The sequence below is a fragment of the Dendrobates tinctorius genome, unplaced genomic scaffold, assembly GCF_039654945.1.
Source record: "Dendrobates tinctorius isolate UK_male_01 unplaced genomic scaffold, ASM3965494v1 ptg000051l, whole genome shotgun sequence".
Classification (NCBI taxonomy): domain Eukaryota; kingdom Metazoa; phylum Chordata; class Amphibia; order Anura; family Dendrobatidae; genus Dendrobates; species Dendrobates tinctorius.
The window spans coordinates 26,356,669-26,373,422 of NW_027361719.1; the positions used below are offsets into that span (position 1 = coordinate 26,356,669).

At 46.1% G+C, this 16,754-nt stretch overlaps 1 protein-coding gene across 2 annotated transcripts in view; it reads left to right on the forward strand.

The window, feature by feature from the left end:
• Positions 1-15,671: 15,671 nt before the first annotated feature.
• LOC141091346 (retinol dehydrogenase 7-like) overlaps positions 15,672-16,754 on the forward strand; it is a 62,459-nt gene continuing 61,376 nt past the window's right edge. The window contains exon 1 of one of the 2 annotated variants that reach the window (XM_073576885.1): positions 15,672-15,819. The gene's annotated coding sequence lies outside the window, so the exon portion shown is untranslated. The remainder of the gene's footprint in view (positions 15,820-16,754) is intronic. The other variant, XM_073576887.1, reaches the window with a different exon arrangement.

The window sequence follows — 16,754 nt, forward strand, 5'->3', positions numbered from 1 at the left end:
TTTTTCCATCAATATAGCCATGTGAGGGCAAGCTTTTGAGGGACGAGTTGTACTTTTGAATGACACCATTGATTTTACCATATCATGTACTGGAAAACAGGAAAAAAATTCCAAGTGCGGTGAAATTGCAAAAAAAAGTGCAATTCCACAATTGTTTGTTGGATTTTTTTTTACCATGTTCACTAAATGCTAAAATTGACCTGCCATTATGATTCTCCAGGTCATTATGAGTTCATACACATGAACCATGTCTAGGTTCTTTTTTATTTAAGTGGTGAAAAAAAATAGAGTTTGCATTTTTCGGGATCTGGGGCTTATTTTTTGCATGCCGATCTGATGTTTTCATTGATTCCATTTTGATGTAGATACGATCTTTTGATCACCCGTTATTGCATTTTATAGCAATATTGCAGCGATCAAAAAAACATAATTCTGGCGGTTTGATTCTTTTTTCGCTACGCTGTTTACCGATCGGATTAATTATTTTATATTTTATATATTGATATATCAGGCGGTTCTGAACACAGTGATACCAAATATGTGTTTTTTTATTGTTTTATTTTGTATGGGGCCAAAGGGGGGGTGAATAGAACTTTTTTAAAAAAAACATTGTATTATTTTTAAACTTTTTTTTATAGAATCGTAGAGTTGGAAGGGACCTCCTGAGCCATCTGGTCCAACCCCCTGCTCAAAGCAGGATTCGCTAAATCATCCCAGACAGATGTCTGTCCAGCCTCTGTTTGAAGACTTCTATTGAAGGAGAGCTCACCACCTCTCGTGGCAGCATGTTCCACTCATTGATCACGCTAAGGCCGGGGTCACACTAACCTGCGCAAAATACGGTCCGTAGTTTACAGACGTAATACGGATGAATGACCCCTAAATAGTGCTCTGTAGGTCATCCGTAAGCAAGGTGCGGTCGCGTTTTTTGTTTTTTTTGTCGCATGTGAGCATCCGTATGTAATCCGTATGGCATCCGTAGGCAATCCGTATGGCGAGATTTTCTCGCAGCCTTGCAAAATGGACATTTAAATAGTTAGTAGGCCTCAAAACCGTTAAATCATTAGCCTGACATGTATTTATTGGCTCAGGAACAGGTGGCAGCCTCCATTCTGTCCATTTGTCACCTTGCCTTCACTAGGTGTGTTGCTGTGGTATGTGCAACATGGCAGACAGTCTGACTTTCAACACAACTGAGCAGGTTCTCTTCAACTGGCTTTTGTCATGGCGCTTTGGCCAACCATACCCAGTGATAGTGGATCCGCGGAGGAGGAGACGCATGTGGGTACATCCACTTTTGAGGCAACGACTCACAAGAGTTAATTTTCACCGCCTCTATTCTTCTCTGTGGGAGCATCCTGTCAAATTCTACCAATACTGTCGCATGAGCCTTGCAACATTTGATAGACTCTTGGAGACAGTGCGCCCTGGGATAACCTTTCAGGATACAAGGATGCGCAAAGCTATATCTGCAGAGGAGTGACTTCTACTCACAATACGGTATGTACTACACAACCATATTCTCTATGTTCATGATGTGTTGGGCAAAGTTTGAATTTTTGCCTTCTTGGAGTAAGTTTTAGGCCCTCATCTTAGTCCACATATGTTTCAACTTACAGACCCGAATGTTGTGTGGAATATGTACTGAATATCACTTACTCATTGTGCAAAGCAAGATGTGTGTGTTATTTGCTCTGAAATCTTACCAAGTTTGGTATGTATGGACCTGTTTGTTTTGTAAATATGTGCATTCGACAATCATCCTTTTCTGTTGTTCTTCAGCTTCCTGGCCACTGGCCTGTCTTATGCTGCCCTCCACCATGAGTTTCTGATTGGAAGATCAACCATATCTGGCATAGTCAGGTCAACATGTATTGAAATATGGACAAGACTATATCAAGCCATCATGCCCGAGCCCAGGATGGAAGACTGGTTGAGGATATCAAGGGACTTTGAGGAAGAATGCCAGTTTCCAAATTGTATTGGGGCCATTGATGGCAAACATATCCGGGTGCGTAAGCCGCCGAACTCTGGCTCCCAATTCTTCAATTATAAACAATACTTTTCTGTTGTATTGTTGGCTCTGGCCGACCCTCAATACAAGTTTATAATTGTTGACATTGGGGCCTATGGAAGGACGGGAGACTCTCGAGTCTTCAATACTTCCATTATGGCTCGGCGGCTACGCACCAACCAGTTGGATCTATCACCACCACGCCAGCTACCAGGCTCCACTCAAGAATGTGTCCCTTATGTTTTTGTGGCAGATGAGGCCTTTCAGTTAACACGCAATGTCATGAGGCCATATCCCCGGCGCAACCTTCACCACAGGCGCAGGATATTTAACTTGCGCCTATCACATGCTCGGCGACTGGTGGAGTGTTCCTTTGGCATTCTTTGTGCCAAATGGCGGGTACTCCAGTCTGCCATTCAGCTGAGTGAACAAAATGTTAATGAAGTAGTGAAAGCCTGTGTGGTTCTTCATAACTTCACCAGGATACATGATTGTTCCTCCTCTGCTGGTGTTGTGCATAGGCCGGACAATGTGCGTAGGGTGAGACCACCTATCAACCATCAACGTAGACCGATCTCTGGCCTCAAAGTGCGTGATCTTTTCACTAATTACTTTATGGCACCTCAGGGGGAACCTTCTTGGCAAGAGCATGCTGGATCTATGTTGGCAATGTTGGTTTGATGTGTCAAAATATATATATTTCTACCCCTTCTGAATCTATGACTGTTGATTTGATTTGGTAAGCGTATTTTGATATGGGTTTGGACAATTAAGACAGAGACGTAAAGTGTAGTTGCTAGAGTTGAGCGACTTTTGGTTTTTTAGGGTCGCGTTTCGTTTCGTGAAACCCGACTTTTCCAAAAGTCGGGTCGAGCAAGATCGTCCGATTATAGGGAAAAGTCGGGGTCGTCCCGAAACACGAAACCCAATGTAAGTCAATGGGGAATAAAAGTCGGCAGTGAGAGGAGGACAGGAAACACACCTACAGTGCCCATTTGAATGCCAAAAGCATCAATTCTTCTTACTTAAGCTTGTCAACCTTAATTAACTTCATCATACAAGTTACGCACTGAAAAATGGGGGTTATTTGGCTAAAGTTGTGGGGGGGGCTGGCTCCAGGTTTTCATGTGCCCTGGGCGAAAGAGCGCCCCTTTAACACATACCACAACTCATCATGCTCCGATACGGCAGAGAAATAGCGGTATAGTACAATGAAAAATACTTCACTTTTTACATCTCATGACAAGGCCCATCTATTTCTCCATACAGAATCATTGGTCCCATATAATGTTTGAAACAGTATATGATGAGCTCCACATAATGCTACAGTATATGTTGGTCCCCATGGATGAAGCTCCACTGTCTTATGGGCCCAAATAATGCTCCAAACATAATGGGCCCCATTTCTAATGCTCTAGTGTATAATGGGCCCTGTAAATGCTGCTCCAGTGTCTGATGTCCACCTTTGGAATGTTCCAGTGTATGGTGGGCCCCATCTATCATTCTCCAGAGTATAGTGCTCCCCAAAAATTGCTGTCCCAACATTGAAAACAATCAAATAAGTCTCCTCGCTAGGGAATCCCTGTACTAGTCTGGACTCCTCGTCGTCCCCATCTTCCATCTCACTGCACAGTATTTCAACCTTGCAAGTGCTGTGATCCTGAGCAAGCAGGGGGGGGCACACTCGTTGGCGACGGCACTGGCACAGGGCCTCTGATAGTACGGTGGTGTGTCTGATGGCGGGTGGGCCGAACCTGCACTTTCATCTGCAGCTTCCTCTTTGTCACCGTGTAAGATGGAACTGTATATGGGAAGGGTAACCTGAGTTTCATCAGGGTCAGATTCAGGCCGTGTAGTGTGCGAGGGGAATGTAGTGGTCTGGGTCAATGTACCAGCAGATTCATCGAGCAGTGGCTGGGCATCAGTGCACTTGTGTCGCCCCCAGGAGTACGGTCGCCACAGTGGCATTACCTTCTTCCTAGGGAGTGTGATGTCATGCTTGGGAGCAACGAAGGATCTCTCTAGCAGGTTAACTGATTGGGCGGCGTTATTCCCACGAGTCATGACCCTCCAAACAGCGTTCATGAAGGCAAAGTGTTTGTTTTAAGTGGGCAGTATGGTTGCAAAGCTGAACCTTAAAGGAATGTCCAGAAGGGCACCACCAGGAGTGGAGCCTACGGTTAAATTCGACTCCACCTGGGAAAGCTCAACCATGCCAGCTACAGAACAGATGCACACATTGCAAGCTTAATTCCGTTAACGAACGAGACTCCGTCATGCCCCGCGGTCCGAGTCCGGCTTACTAGAGGGACACGTGAGGCTCTGGAACATGAGATTGGCCAATAACTGGTGTGTCATGCCCTTACATGTCCGTGGCTGCATGTGCGCTACACTGAAAAGGCCAGCGTTTGTCGCTTACAGGTGCAGATAACCCGCTGAACAACGTTAGTGATGGGGATCACTGATTACAATTATTACCCGCGAACAATGATTTCCCAGTAAGTGCAGGTCAACTGCAGTTCCGGAATTAGGCCTAACCGTCATTCCTGAAAAAATGAAAAACTTACGTGTGCAAACCACAGGTGCTGTAGCTTGCTTAACAGCTCGCCAGCCGTTCTCACGCCCAGTATGGATTACACGTGATTGCACAAAGGTTAGAAAGGGTACCGTATCCCCAGATAACATGTATGGATAGCGTACACATTCAAAATATATGTCTCAGGAGGCAGGCTCAGAGGGTGTTAGGCCCAGTATGGATTGCACGTGATTGCACAAAGGTTAGAAAGGGTACCGTATCCCCGGATAACATGTATGGATAGCGTACACATTCAAAATATATGTCTCAGGAGGCAGGCTCAGACGGTGTTAGGCCCAGTATGGATTGCACGTGATTGCACAAAGGTTAGAAAGGGTACCGTATCCCCGGATAACATGTATGGATAGCGTACACATTCAAAATATATGTCTCAGGAGGCAGGCTCAGACGGTGTCAGGCACAGTATGGATTTGACGGCCCAGATTACACAGCGGAGGAGCAGGGAGAGGTAAAGATTGCAAATGCTGGGGCCCTGCCCAAGCAAGGGGGGCCCACTCGTGGGCGTCGGTACTGGCACTGGGCCCCTCATAGTACAGCGGTGTGTCTGACGGCGGGTGTGCACCACCACCGTCAGACACTTGATTGCACTATGAGGGACCCTGTGCCAGTGCCCGCGCCCAAGAGTCGGCCTACCCACCTGTCCAGGGCAACGGCACTCGCACGGTGTCGTGCGCTAGGTGGTGACCCCGGCCATGGGGGGGGAGGCAGCACAGTTAGGGAGTTTTAGAAAGTGGCATATGTTGATGTTGGACATTCAGCTGATGCAAAAGGCGAAATAGGTCAAGTCCCAGGAAGAGGTGGACCAAAGCAAGCCATTTTTCTGTCACCCTATGTGTCATCAGGGGAAGGTGGGACAAAATCCTTGGAAACCCATGCATGGTTCATTTTAATGAAGGTTAGATCATCCACATTTTGGGTTGACAGACGGGTCCTTTTTTCTGTCAGGATTGATCCAGCTGCACTGAAGACTCTTTCCGATAGCACACTTGCAGCTGGGCAAGCGAGCTCCTGTAAGGCATATTGTGCCAATTCAGGCCAGGTGTCCAGTTTAGCGGCCCAATAGTCAAAGGGGAATGACCTGTGTGGGAGAACATCGATATGGGAGGAAAAGTAGTTTGTAACCATGGTTGAGAACTGCTGTCTCCTGTCACTTTCCATCGATGCAGTATTACCAGTTGTGTGAGCGGTATTTGAAAAATCAGTCCACAACATTGTCATGAAACCCCTGTCTCCAACGCCACTTCTGCTGTGTGCACCACGAACACCTCTGCCAAGCTGCCCCCGGCCCGTACGGCTCGTGTGAGAACCATCACCGCTGCTGTGTGCTGGGAATGCCTCAAGCAACCGATTTACCAGAGTTGCTTGTTTATTAGCCAATATTAGGTCAAGGTTCTCCTGTGGCATGATGTTTTGTAATTTGCCTTTATAGCGTGGATCCAGGATGCTGGCCAACCAGTAGTCGTCATCGTTCATCATTTTGGCAATGCGGGGGTCCCTTTTTAGGATCCGCAAGGCATAATCTGACATGTGGGCCAATGTTCCCAGTGTCAATGATGCACTGCGAGTGCTGGTTGGAGGAGCACTTTCTGGCAAATCCACATCCCTCCAGTCACGCACAAACCCTGTACCAGACCTTGCCACGCCAACATTTTCACTTGCCCCACGAGATGCATCCTCCTCCCCTAAGTATTCATCCCCATCATCATCCTCCTCCTCCTCTTCTTCCTCCACCTCGTCCAGGAGAGGTCCCTGAGCAGACAATGGCTGAATGTCATCAAGGATTCCCTCCTCCTCTTCCTCCTCATCAACATTGGCTGCAGACGCCTGCTCCTTAAGGTGCGTCAAAGTTTGCATGAGCAGACGCATAAGTGGGATGCTCATGCTTAGGATGGCGTCGTCTGCGCTTACCAGCCGTGTGCATTCCTCAAAACACTGAAGGACTTTACAGAGGTCTTTCAGCTTCGACCACTGCACACCTGTCAACTCCATGTCTGCTCTCAAAGTGCCTGGCCGTGTATCCTCCCACAAATGCATTATGGCCTGCCTCTGCTCGCACAGCCGCTCCACCATGTGCAGGGTGGAGTTCCACCTTGTTGCAATGTCGATAATGAGGCGGTGGTTGGGAAGGTGGAGCAATCGCTGCATCTTCTGCATACGAACGGAGTGTACAGGCGACCGGCGGATGTGCGCGCACAGTCTTCGCACCTTCTGGAGCAGGGCTGTTAACTCCGGATAATTTTTGAGGAAGCACTGCACCACCAGGTTCAAGGTGTGAGCCAAGCAAGGTATGTGGCTGAGTTTTGAAAGGGCTATGGCTGCCACAAAATTACGGCCGTTATCACTAACTACCTTGCCTGCCTCAAGATGTACACTGCCCAGCCATGACTCAGTTTGTCGCTTCAAGTACTCGGCCAGCACCTCGGCGGTATGTCTGTCGCCCAAACACATCATCTGCAACACAGCCTGCTGACGCTTTCCACTAGCTGCTCGATAGGGGGACACATCGTGTGCAACAGTGGCAGCTGCAGATGGAGTGCTCGTACGACTGCGCTCTGTGGACGAGCTTTCGCTTCTGGAGGAGGAGGAGGAGGGTGGAACGCCTACAGCCAACTGTTTCTTATACCGTGGGCTAGGCAGCACTGTCCCACCACCGCTGTCCCCTGTGGACCCTGCATCCACCACATTAACCCAGTGCGCAGTGATGGACACGTAACGGCCCTGGCCATGCCGACTGGACCATGCATCAGTTGTGAGGTGCACCTTTCCGCTCACTGACTGCTTGAGTGCATGGACAATGCGGTCTTTCACATGATGGTGGAGGGCTGGGATGGCTTTGCGAGAGAAGAAGTGGCGACTGGGTAGGTCATAGCGTTTTACTGCATAGGCCATGAGTTCACGGAAAGCTGTGCTTTCCACCAACCGAAAGGGCATCATCTCAAACGAGATTAGTTTGGCAATGTGGGCGTTCAAACCCAGTGTACGCGGATGAGAGACTGAGTACTTTCTTGACCTACTCATAGTGTCTGGGAGGGTGAGCTGGACTTGAGAGCTGCATATGGTGGAAGTAGCGGTGGACAGGGCGGACTGAGAGAGGGTTGATGATGGTGATGGAGTTGGTGTTCTTTCTGATGGCCTAGAATCAGTCTTTCGTTGATATAACAGTGGGATTCCCTGACTGCTGTGGCCTTGCAACGACACCTCAACATTTGCTGCTGTGCTAACCGGTGGGCTTACAGTGGGGGAAACAATGTAGCGTTGATGACTACCTTCGTTGTGATCAGTTGCACATGTGGCACTTGAGGTTTGGTGTTGTGTCCACGCTTGCAAGTGCATGCTGGTTAAATGTCTAAGCATGCAACTGGTATTCAAATTTTTCAGATTTTTCCCTCGGCTAAAGGTCTTTGCGCACTTCTTACAGATAACCTTGGCCTGATCATGAGGATTTTGTTCAAAAAAGTGCCACACTGCACTCTTCCTACTTTGGCAGACATTTTGCGGCCTAGCACGCTGTGATCTTTTGACCCTCTGGACAAGCTGTCCAGCAACTCTTTTGATGTTTGGAACCTGTCTTTGGAGTGCTCCGGGCCTGCCAGATAACAGCTGTTGCGATGTCGATGTCTGCTGTGGATGCTCCTCATCTGAGCTATTGGAAGCAGCACCCTCTTCCCCCAATGGATGCCAATCTGGGTCAACAACTGGGTCATCCATCACCTCCTCTTCTATGTCATGTGCACCTTCCTCTGTGTCACCGTGTATGGTGGTATAGTGTGCGGGAAGGGGCACCTGAGTCTCATCAGGGTCAGAATCTGGCTATGTACACTGCGAGGACAATGTAGTGCTCTGAGTGAATGTACCAGCAGAATCATCCATCAGCGGCTGTGCATCAGTGCACTCCATGTCAGATTCATCTTGGCCTGGGTAATTCACCATTTGACTTGATAATCCAGGCATGGTATGTGAAAACAGCTCCATGGAGTAATCAGTAGTATGGCCTGTGTCATCCTTCAATCTTGGTTGGGGTGAAGGACACAAGGAAAGGTGTGGTTCATGAACATGAGCCTCCAATGACGACTCAGTGCTTTTACTTTTTACAACTGAAGAAGAGGAGGCGATAGAGCTGGAGGCTGAGTCAGCAATGTAAGAAAACGTTTTCCTGATGCTCTGGCTTTAAAAGCGGTTTGCCAACTCCTAGAAAACTAAGCGTTCGAGGCCTTATGTAGCCAGACGATGACGCAGGCTCAACACCTCCTGCATTCGGTCCTATTTTGCTCTTGCCACTACCATCAGATCCACCACCAACACCATCATTACCAGCTGCCAACCCCCGCCCAATTCCACGGCCTCTTCCACCAGCCTTCCTCATTTTTGGTAGAAATGTAGACAAAATCCAACAAACTATATAGTATGTAAAACAAGGTGTCTATAGGACAGGGGAGATTTTGAATTTCTGCACACACTTTTGGACACTGGACACTTTTGGATTGTGTGAGGCCCACTGATATCTGAGCGCTATGTGACAGGCTCGATGGCACAGCTGTGACCTAAGTGACTAGAGGATAAGTGAGATTTTGAATCTCTGCACACACTTTTGGACACTGGACACTTTTGGATTGTGTGAGGCCCAATGAATATCTGAGCGCTATGTGACAGGCTCGATGGCACAGCTGTGACCTAAGTGACTAGAGGATAAGGGAGATTGGATTGCTTTTAAAAAAGCAGTTTGCGGAGCAGTGGGTAAACAGCAATGCCAGCCTGTCAGGAAGCCTTAGAAGGCAGCCCAACAACCAACACCACTGATACACCACTATATAGCCTCCCCTTGCACTGCACACACAGTGACTGGTGTGTTGTGCAGGCCAAATCGCTAGCAGCAGAAGCAGTTTTTTGGTCTTCTTCCCTGCCTAACGCTCTCCCTACAGAATCAGCAGCAACCTCTCCCTATACTGAGATCGTCAGAAGTAAGATGGCGGTCGGCGTGCACGCCCTTTTATACCCCCTGTGACGCCCACCAAAGCAAGTCAATCACTTGCATGCCCTTCTGAAAGATGGTGGTGACCCGTGCCTATGTCATCACGTTGCCCACAGTGTCCGTGGATCCTGATTGGCTGAAAAAGAGCGCAAAACAAACTTTTGAAACGTGACTTTGGCGCGTAAGTCGCCGACCTCATCCTAGGGTCGGGTTTCGTTTCATGAAACCCGACTTTGCCAAAAGTCGGCGACTTTTGAATTTTTTCGACCCGTTTCGCTCAACTCTAGTAGTTGCCAAATTTTTACTTTTGGCTTTTTTTTGTTTTTTTTTTTTAGTTTGTAAGGCAAACATATTCTTGCCCTATGAAAAACTTGGGCAATGGCACAAATTGGCCTTTTGGCATATTTCAACATTGTTGTTCAAACAAAATTACAAACATATCCTACAACATACATAGTGCAATAACAACATTGCAACTTTACACATTTGTAATCCAAAGTAAAAAAGAGTAGTTATCCATCATTAAAATGAGCTACACAAGATAATACTAACATTTATTCTGAAGGTTTTCAAATCATATTAATAAGCCACCATGACAGGCAAGGCTACCTTACGCGTTTCTGACACATATTACATGTCTGTAATAAACACAATATTTCACCGCACTATACTGGGAAAGTCAAAGGATCAAATTAGAAGACTGACTTGATAATACATAGAGAGAGCGTGATGGTCTTGAGGCTGTTTGCCTTGATTTTGGAATATAGTTAGCTGGCCTAAATTGGACTAAGAGAATATGGACAGCATGCCTTTTCTATGCATTATCAAGTGAGTACTCTATTTTGATCCTTTGACTTTGCCAGTATAGCCCCGTGAAATATTGTATTTTTTACAGACATGTAATATGTCTCAGAAACGCATAAGGTAGCCTTGCCTGTCATGGTGTCTTAATCATATGATTTGAAAACCGTCATAAGAAATGTTAGTATTATCTGTTTTAGCTCATTTTGCTGATGGAGAAAACCTCTTTTTTACTTTGCCTTGGGATTTTAACCACCAGTTCAAACACACTGGACATCTCCTCCCATCAGACTGATTAAGAACACTCATGTACAGTATGGGTTTACTAATTCCATGTTTTTAGCCACTTATAAATTGTGGAATGTTGGGGAAGGAGAAGGTGGAGGAGCAGCCTGTGGTTGCTGCTGGCTACTTTGAGCAACATCGCCCTGTGTGGGTGCATACTGTTGCCCATGCTGTTGGTACTGACCTTCCTCCTGTGATTGTTGGAGGTAGTGGCCATAGTAATACTGCTGAGGGGCATCTTGTTGGGGCGGGTAGGCCCGTGTCTCATACCCACCAATATAGCCATGTCGTCCCCAACCAGGTTGGGACCAGCCTCCAACACTGGGTTGGAATAAGTGGCCATATTGGTGGGGTTGGCTAGAGCCAGAAATCTGTTGCTGCTGTTGTGAAGGTTGGGTAGGAGGAGGAAGGGGGTGAGGTGTAGGCCCACGTATTAGAGGATGTTCAGACCCTGCTTGAGCAAGCATCTGTGGGTGGTCTCATGCGCATTAGATTTCTGGGGGAAAGCTGCCACCTCTCCAGATATTCGAAAAGCTCATATGGGGTATTGGGGGGGGTGCTTGCATCAAGCAGGATCTGAAAACATCCCCTAATACGGAGCCTGACCTCACGGGAAAGGGCACGGAGATAAAGGGTCAGGCTACGTGAGTAGGCCTCCCCCCCATCATCTGTAGTGACTTTAGATAAATAATTTAGCACCCCGGTATCCACATTGGTCCTGCTCTCTTGAACAGCGACCTGGCGCCTTTTTCGGCCTCGCCGGGATGTAACAGCAGCCTGTGGGGATCCCCTGATCTGGCCAGTTGGGCTGCTGCTCAAGTTGCCTGGCTCTTCCAGGATGGGTGATGGGGCAGCAGCAGATGGTCCTGGTGGTGTGGTTTGTTGGGCAGCCAATGGGTTCTCCTGTGATGACTCATCTTCACCCATGCTTCTTGTAGGGGGAGAAGATGGGCCAGCCACCTCATCCCCTACAAGATCAATTATGGGCTCTGTCTCTGAGCCCGTTCCTTGATCCGTAAGGTTGGATTGAGTTCTGTTGTGAAATAGAACAGAGGCAAAAATACATCAATATTTTTGGCCCTGTAAAGTATCTGTGTAATGTGTGAGGTATCTACTTATGGTCTCAGATCCAGAATTGGGGCGAGGAAGGAGAGGCGGTCGTAATAGATATATTTTCTTTTAACGTAGCCAGCATCCCCACTCCTGGACCGCTGCTGGCGTTCCCGGCGGTATTGGTCCCGAATGCTTCGCCAGCGTCTCATCACATCTTCCACTGCAATGTGACAGGAAGTATTGTCAAATTGACATATTTGATAGGTCACATTTGCTACCAGTAGTCTAGGCATGGGCCCTCTGGGGTGTGCTTTCTACCCATGGTGGCATATCTAATTGGGCAGATACACAGGGTCTCTTTAGTTGATGTATGAAATAGCTACACTTAATAATTGGTTTGTCTAGGAGGATGAGGAGTTTGTGGCCTAAATCCAAATTATGGCTGTGTGTATCCACGTGTCACATCCAAATCTAACAGCCTCATGAGGAAAAAAGTACATGCACAGGAAGGGAGGGTGCTGATTCTATATTCCTTTTTTGTTGTGCGCTAAGGTTAATCATGTTTTGGCTTGTACTTACGAATTTTATGCTGCTCCTCACGTGGTCGATCACCAAAGTCATGGTACATCTGGCGACAGATGCGCCTACATGACGCCTCCTTTCTTGCCCGGTTGGAATAATTGGCATCACGTTGGTCCCAGATTTCGGGACGCTCCTGCACCAGGACTATTAACATTTCCACATTAATGTAAGTGGACGCCATGATGCTGCTGTACTCCGTAGAGGCGTACTTCCTGGATGTCTGAAGCGCTTTTTGAGCTCATTTGCATGTCTAGGCTTCCTGATGATGGATTGGCCCATTTCCTGTCACCAGCCAAAGACCTGCGTAATGCTCGCAGGTCACACGTCTGGTCCGTGTGTAATCCGTATTTTTAGCGCACCCATAGACTTGCATTGGCGTACTATGGCCGTAGTACGCTGACAATCGCAGCATGCTGAGATAGGCACGGACCGTAGAATACGGATGAGAAATATACGGCTGGTGCGAGGGACCCCATAGAGAATCATTTGTCCGTGTGTAATGCGTGCTTTTAGCGCCTCTCACTCGGCCGTATTCCTCGCCATTGTGACCCCAGCTTAACTGTCAAAAAGTTTTTTCTAATGTCTAATCTGTGTCTCCTTTACTTGCTTCAAGTGTCTCCATGGAAGACTAGAAGCTGCAATCAATCGATTGCTTGTGCTACATAGAGCAGGGCTGCAAACCTGCTCTATGTAGCAGAATTGCTCACTTTTTATGAGCTCTGACCCCTGGGCGGCGCTCATAGCTATCCGGCTATGACAACCAAAGGGGTTGCCTGCAGACCCCGGGTTGTCATGCCAACCTATCGTCAACCCCCAGTCATGTGACACGGGCTACGATAGGCGGTGTTAATGACGCTTGCTGCGCGTGCATGTTAAATGCCGCTGTCAGAGTTTGACAGTGGTATTTACCATGTTAACAGCCGCGGGTTGATTGTGATTCCACCTGTGGCTTTTAGAGGCACATGACAGCTGATCAGATCATCTGTCATGTGCCGGAAAAGGTGCGGGCTCATCGCCAGAGCTCACACCAAACAGGGGGAGGTGTCCAATGTCGGATATGCTGTATCCATCATTGGATGTTAAGGGGTTAAACAAGAGGCACCATTAACCAAACAACTCCATGAAGACAAAGGAGATCTCCAAACAAGTCAGGGACAAAGTTGTTGAGAAGTACAAGTCAGGGTTGGGTTATAAAAAAAAAAAAATCACAATCTCTGATGATCCCCTGGATCACTATCAAATCCATTGTCATCAAATGGAAACAATGTGGTACCACAATAAACCTGCCAAGAGGGGGCTGCTCACCAATGAAAGGAGGACATTAACTAGCACAGAGACCAAAGGTACCCCTGAAGTAGCTGCAAAGTTCCCAGAAAGAGACTGAGGTATCTGTCCTTATGATCACAATAAGCCATGCACTAAATAGAGGTTGCCTTTATGGAAGAGTGGCCAGAAGATAGAATTGTAAAGCTCATTTTGAGTTTGACAAAAGACATGTGAGAGACTCCCCAAATATATGGAGGAAGGTGAGGTGTCAGATGAGACCAAAATTGAACTTTTTAGCAATCAAGGTAGACACTATGTCTATGTCTGATGCCAAACAACATGACTCATAACCCCAAGAACACCATCCCAACAGTGAAACATATTGGTGGCAGCATCATGCTGTGGGCATGTTTTTCAGCAGCAGGTACAAGGAAAATAGCCCCCTTCTAGTGGAAGATGAATTGTGCAAAATACAGGGATATTCTTGACCAAAACCTGTTTCAGTCTGTCAGTGATCTATTTGAGACTGGGATGCAGGTTCATCTTCCAACAAGACAATGGCCCAAAGCATACTACTAATGCAACAGTCGAGTGGTTTAGGGGAAACGTGTAAGTGTTTTGGAGAGGCCTAGTCTTAGCCCAGACCTTGATCCAATTGACAATCTTTGGTCAGACTTGAAGATTGCTGTTCATCTGAGGAAACCAACCAACTTGAAAGAGTAAAAACAAGTTAAATGCCAAGGGGAGTGAATATTTTCACAAGCCACTATATTACACCAAGATAGCGAGTGTGCTGCTTGTGAGTAATAGAAGAAACACGCATGGAATTGGCAATATTGAGTTTAGCTAGATCAGGACAGGGATGAAACACATGGAACAAGATTGATCAAGACTGGGGTTGTTCTCACCGGTATTGATTACGGGGTGTAGTCAGACACTGGTGATTTTGGAAGAGGTGTTTGCCTTTTCATGAAACTGAAGTGTCCGATGAGTAACGTGCGCCTCCATGCGCTAAAACAGAAATCTCTCCAGCTAGGTACTGGAATAAGATTTCTGACAAAGAAAATGCCACAGCTCTGGATAAATTAGACAAGATGTGGCATCACCCCCCCACCCCCCGCCTCTGTTACCCATCTAGCCCCAGCATTTCCTATTTCAGGGAAGCTGGTAGAAATTGGCGTGAAGATGCCAAAAGTCGCAAAATCTAGGCACAATTCCTATACTGTCATATAGTAGTGGTGCCGCCTACTATAGTTATTAACATTTGTTCAAATAATGTTTTAATGATAAATACAGTAAAATAGAGAATGGAATGCAAAATATAACAAAAGCTTTGTGGATTGAGATTCTCACAGTAGGAATATCATGTTATCCATGTAATAACTTGTGTAAAACATTTTCCAGCATTCCATCTGTACGTGTGGAAACAACCAACATGTCAGAGCAAAAATATTTAATTCTGCAATTTTTTTCAGTTGCAGATTCAGTTAGTGAAAAAAAAATAAAATCGCTCATCTGCACTGCGCAACTGAAAAACATTGATCTGAGTGTGGTCCGTTTTTTTACGGACAGAACTTGGATCGAAAATACGGTCCTGTTAACAAGCCCTAAAAGGGACCTCTATCAGGATCTTCTTTTTTGGATAATCTTTTACTGTATGATGGAAAACAAAGATTGCTGCCGCTGAGTTTTATTCACACATGAGGCAGCAAAAACAATACTATTTGCCTATATTTAAGAATGGGTTAAAAATTGGCTTTATACCATTAGACATTATTACACTATTGATATCTAAGTTAATGATCATTTCAGTGAAACAGCTCCCAAAGTAGAAGATTACCTTTGTATGAAAGGTACAGCAAGTATATGGCACTCACCCATCCATTTTAACCTGACTGTGTGACTTTTTCCAGCAAAGTTATAGTGGTGGTGCCAAAGGTTTCAATGTGTTTCTTGTGTCCTTGTATGTTTGTATAAAATGCCTACATCTGAACTGTGCCAATACAAACATCACCTATTACATATAATCTTGGGTCAATGTTCATTCGGAGAGACATACAGTCTTCCGCTTTATACTTCTCCCTTTTGGATCCATTCCAAGTTTTTATGCTAAAGCCAGCCCTGAGTAAATGCAGCTTGACCAATTGCACAGTATAATGTAAAAAGCTGAAGTCCATTACTCATTTCCTGTTTACTGAAATAGATCAGTTCTGTTCTCTAACCATATAAGATCCCAAGAACCGGAGGTAAAAGGTAGGATTAATCTTTTATAAGTTCCCGTATGGTCAGTATTCAATAATAGCAGCATAAAATGACCACAAAGGTCTCACAATGTCATCATTCAGGTCGCACGTTACCTTCGACATATGCATAAAGTCTTTTCCTGTGACATTATGGTTGTTTCCACACATACAGCTCAAATGTTTGTACAACATTTTATACAAGCCAACTCATCGTTAATGTGGCATTGTTTCTATTCTATTTTTTTATACAGCAAGATGCGTTTTTAGACACAACTGAAACACGTTTGCAGCATTTCTTCAAATTAAGTTTCAAAGATGAACACAGTAAAAGAGTGAATAAACCTTATTGTAAAATATAATATAAGGATTGTAGATTATTACACTTCTTATAGTAGGAATACTATTATCTAAGTTAAGGGGTTGTATGGCTTTGGAGTACAAGTCTGCAGTCACTCTATGTGAATCGTTATGCTGTTAGAATTCTCCAGTGCTTTAAGTTGGCAGTTATGCGACCGAACGTATGTGATTTGTATACTTTCAGACACATTCCGACTAGATGTGTCCATCCCCACTCAATTCACTTGTATTGAGGGAAGCAACACACGTCTAGTCGGCTCATGACGGTATGCACCCGACGCGATTACTGGAGAATCCTCACAGTGTGCAGTGCGTTCGCTGTGAGGATTCATAAGTCACATTATGTATTTGGGGTGGGATGTTATTTGAATGGCTCAGGCTAAGTGAACACTGCATTCATGTACTTAGCTGAAAGCATATTTTTTTCGTGATGTTATGCCATTTACCAGACAGAGGTCAAAAGAGTGTTTATGTAAGAGGATGAGCCGAGACAGAGTCAGCGGTATCCGGTGCCCTTTGAGGCCGGAACTATCGGGACTGTCACCACTGTTGCCGGGGGAGGGTTCTTCTGGGAGGGAAGGACCGTCA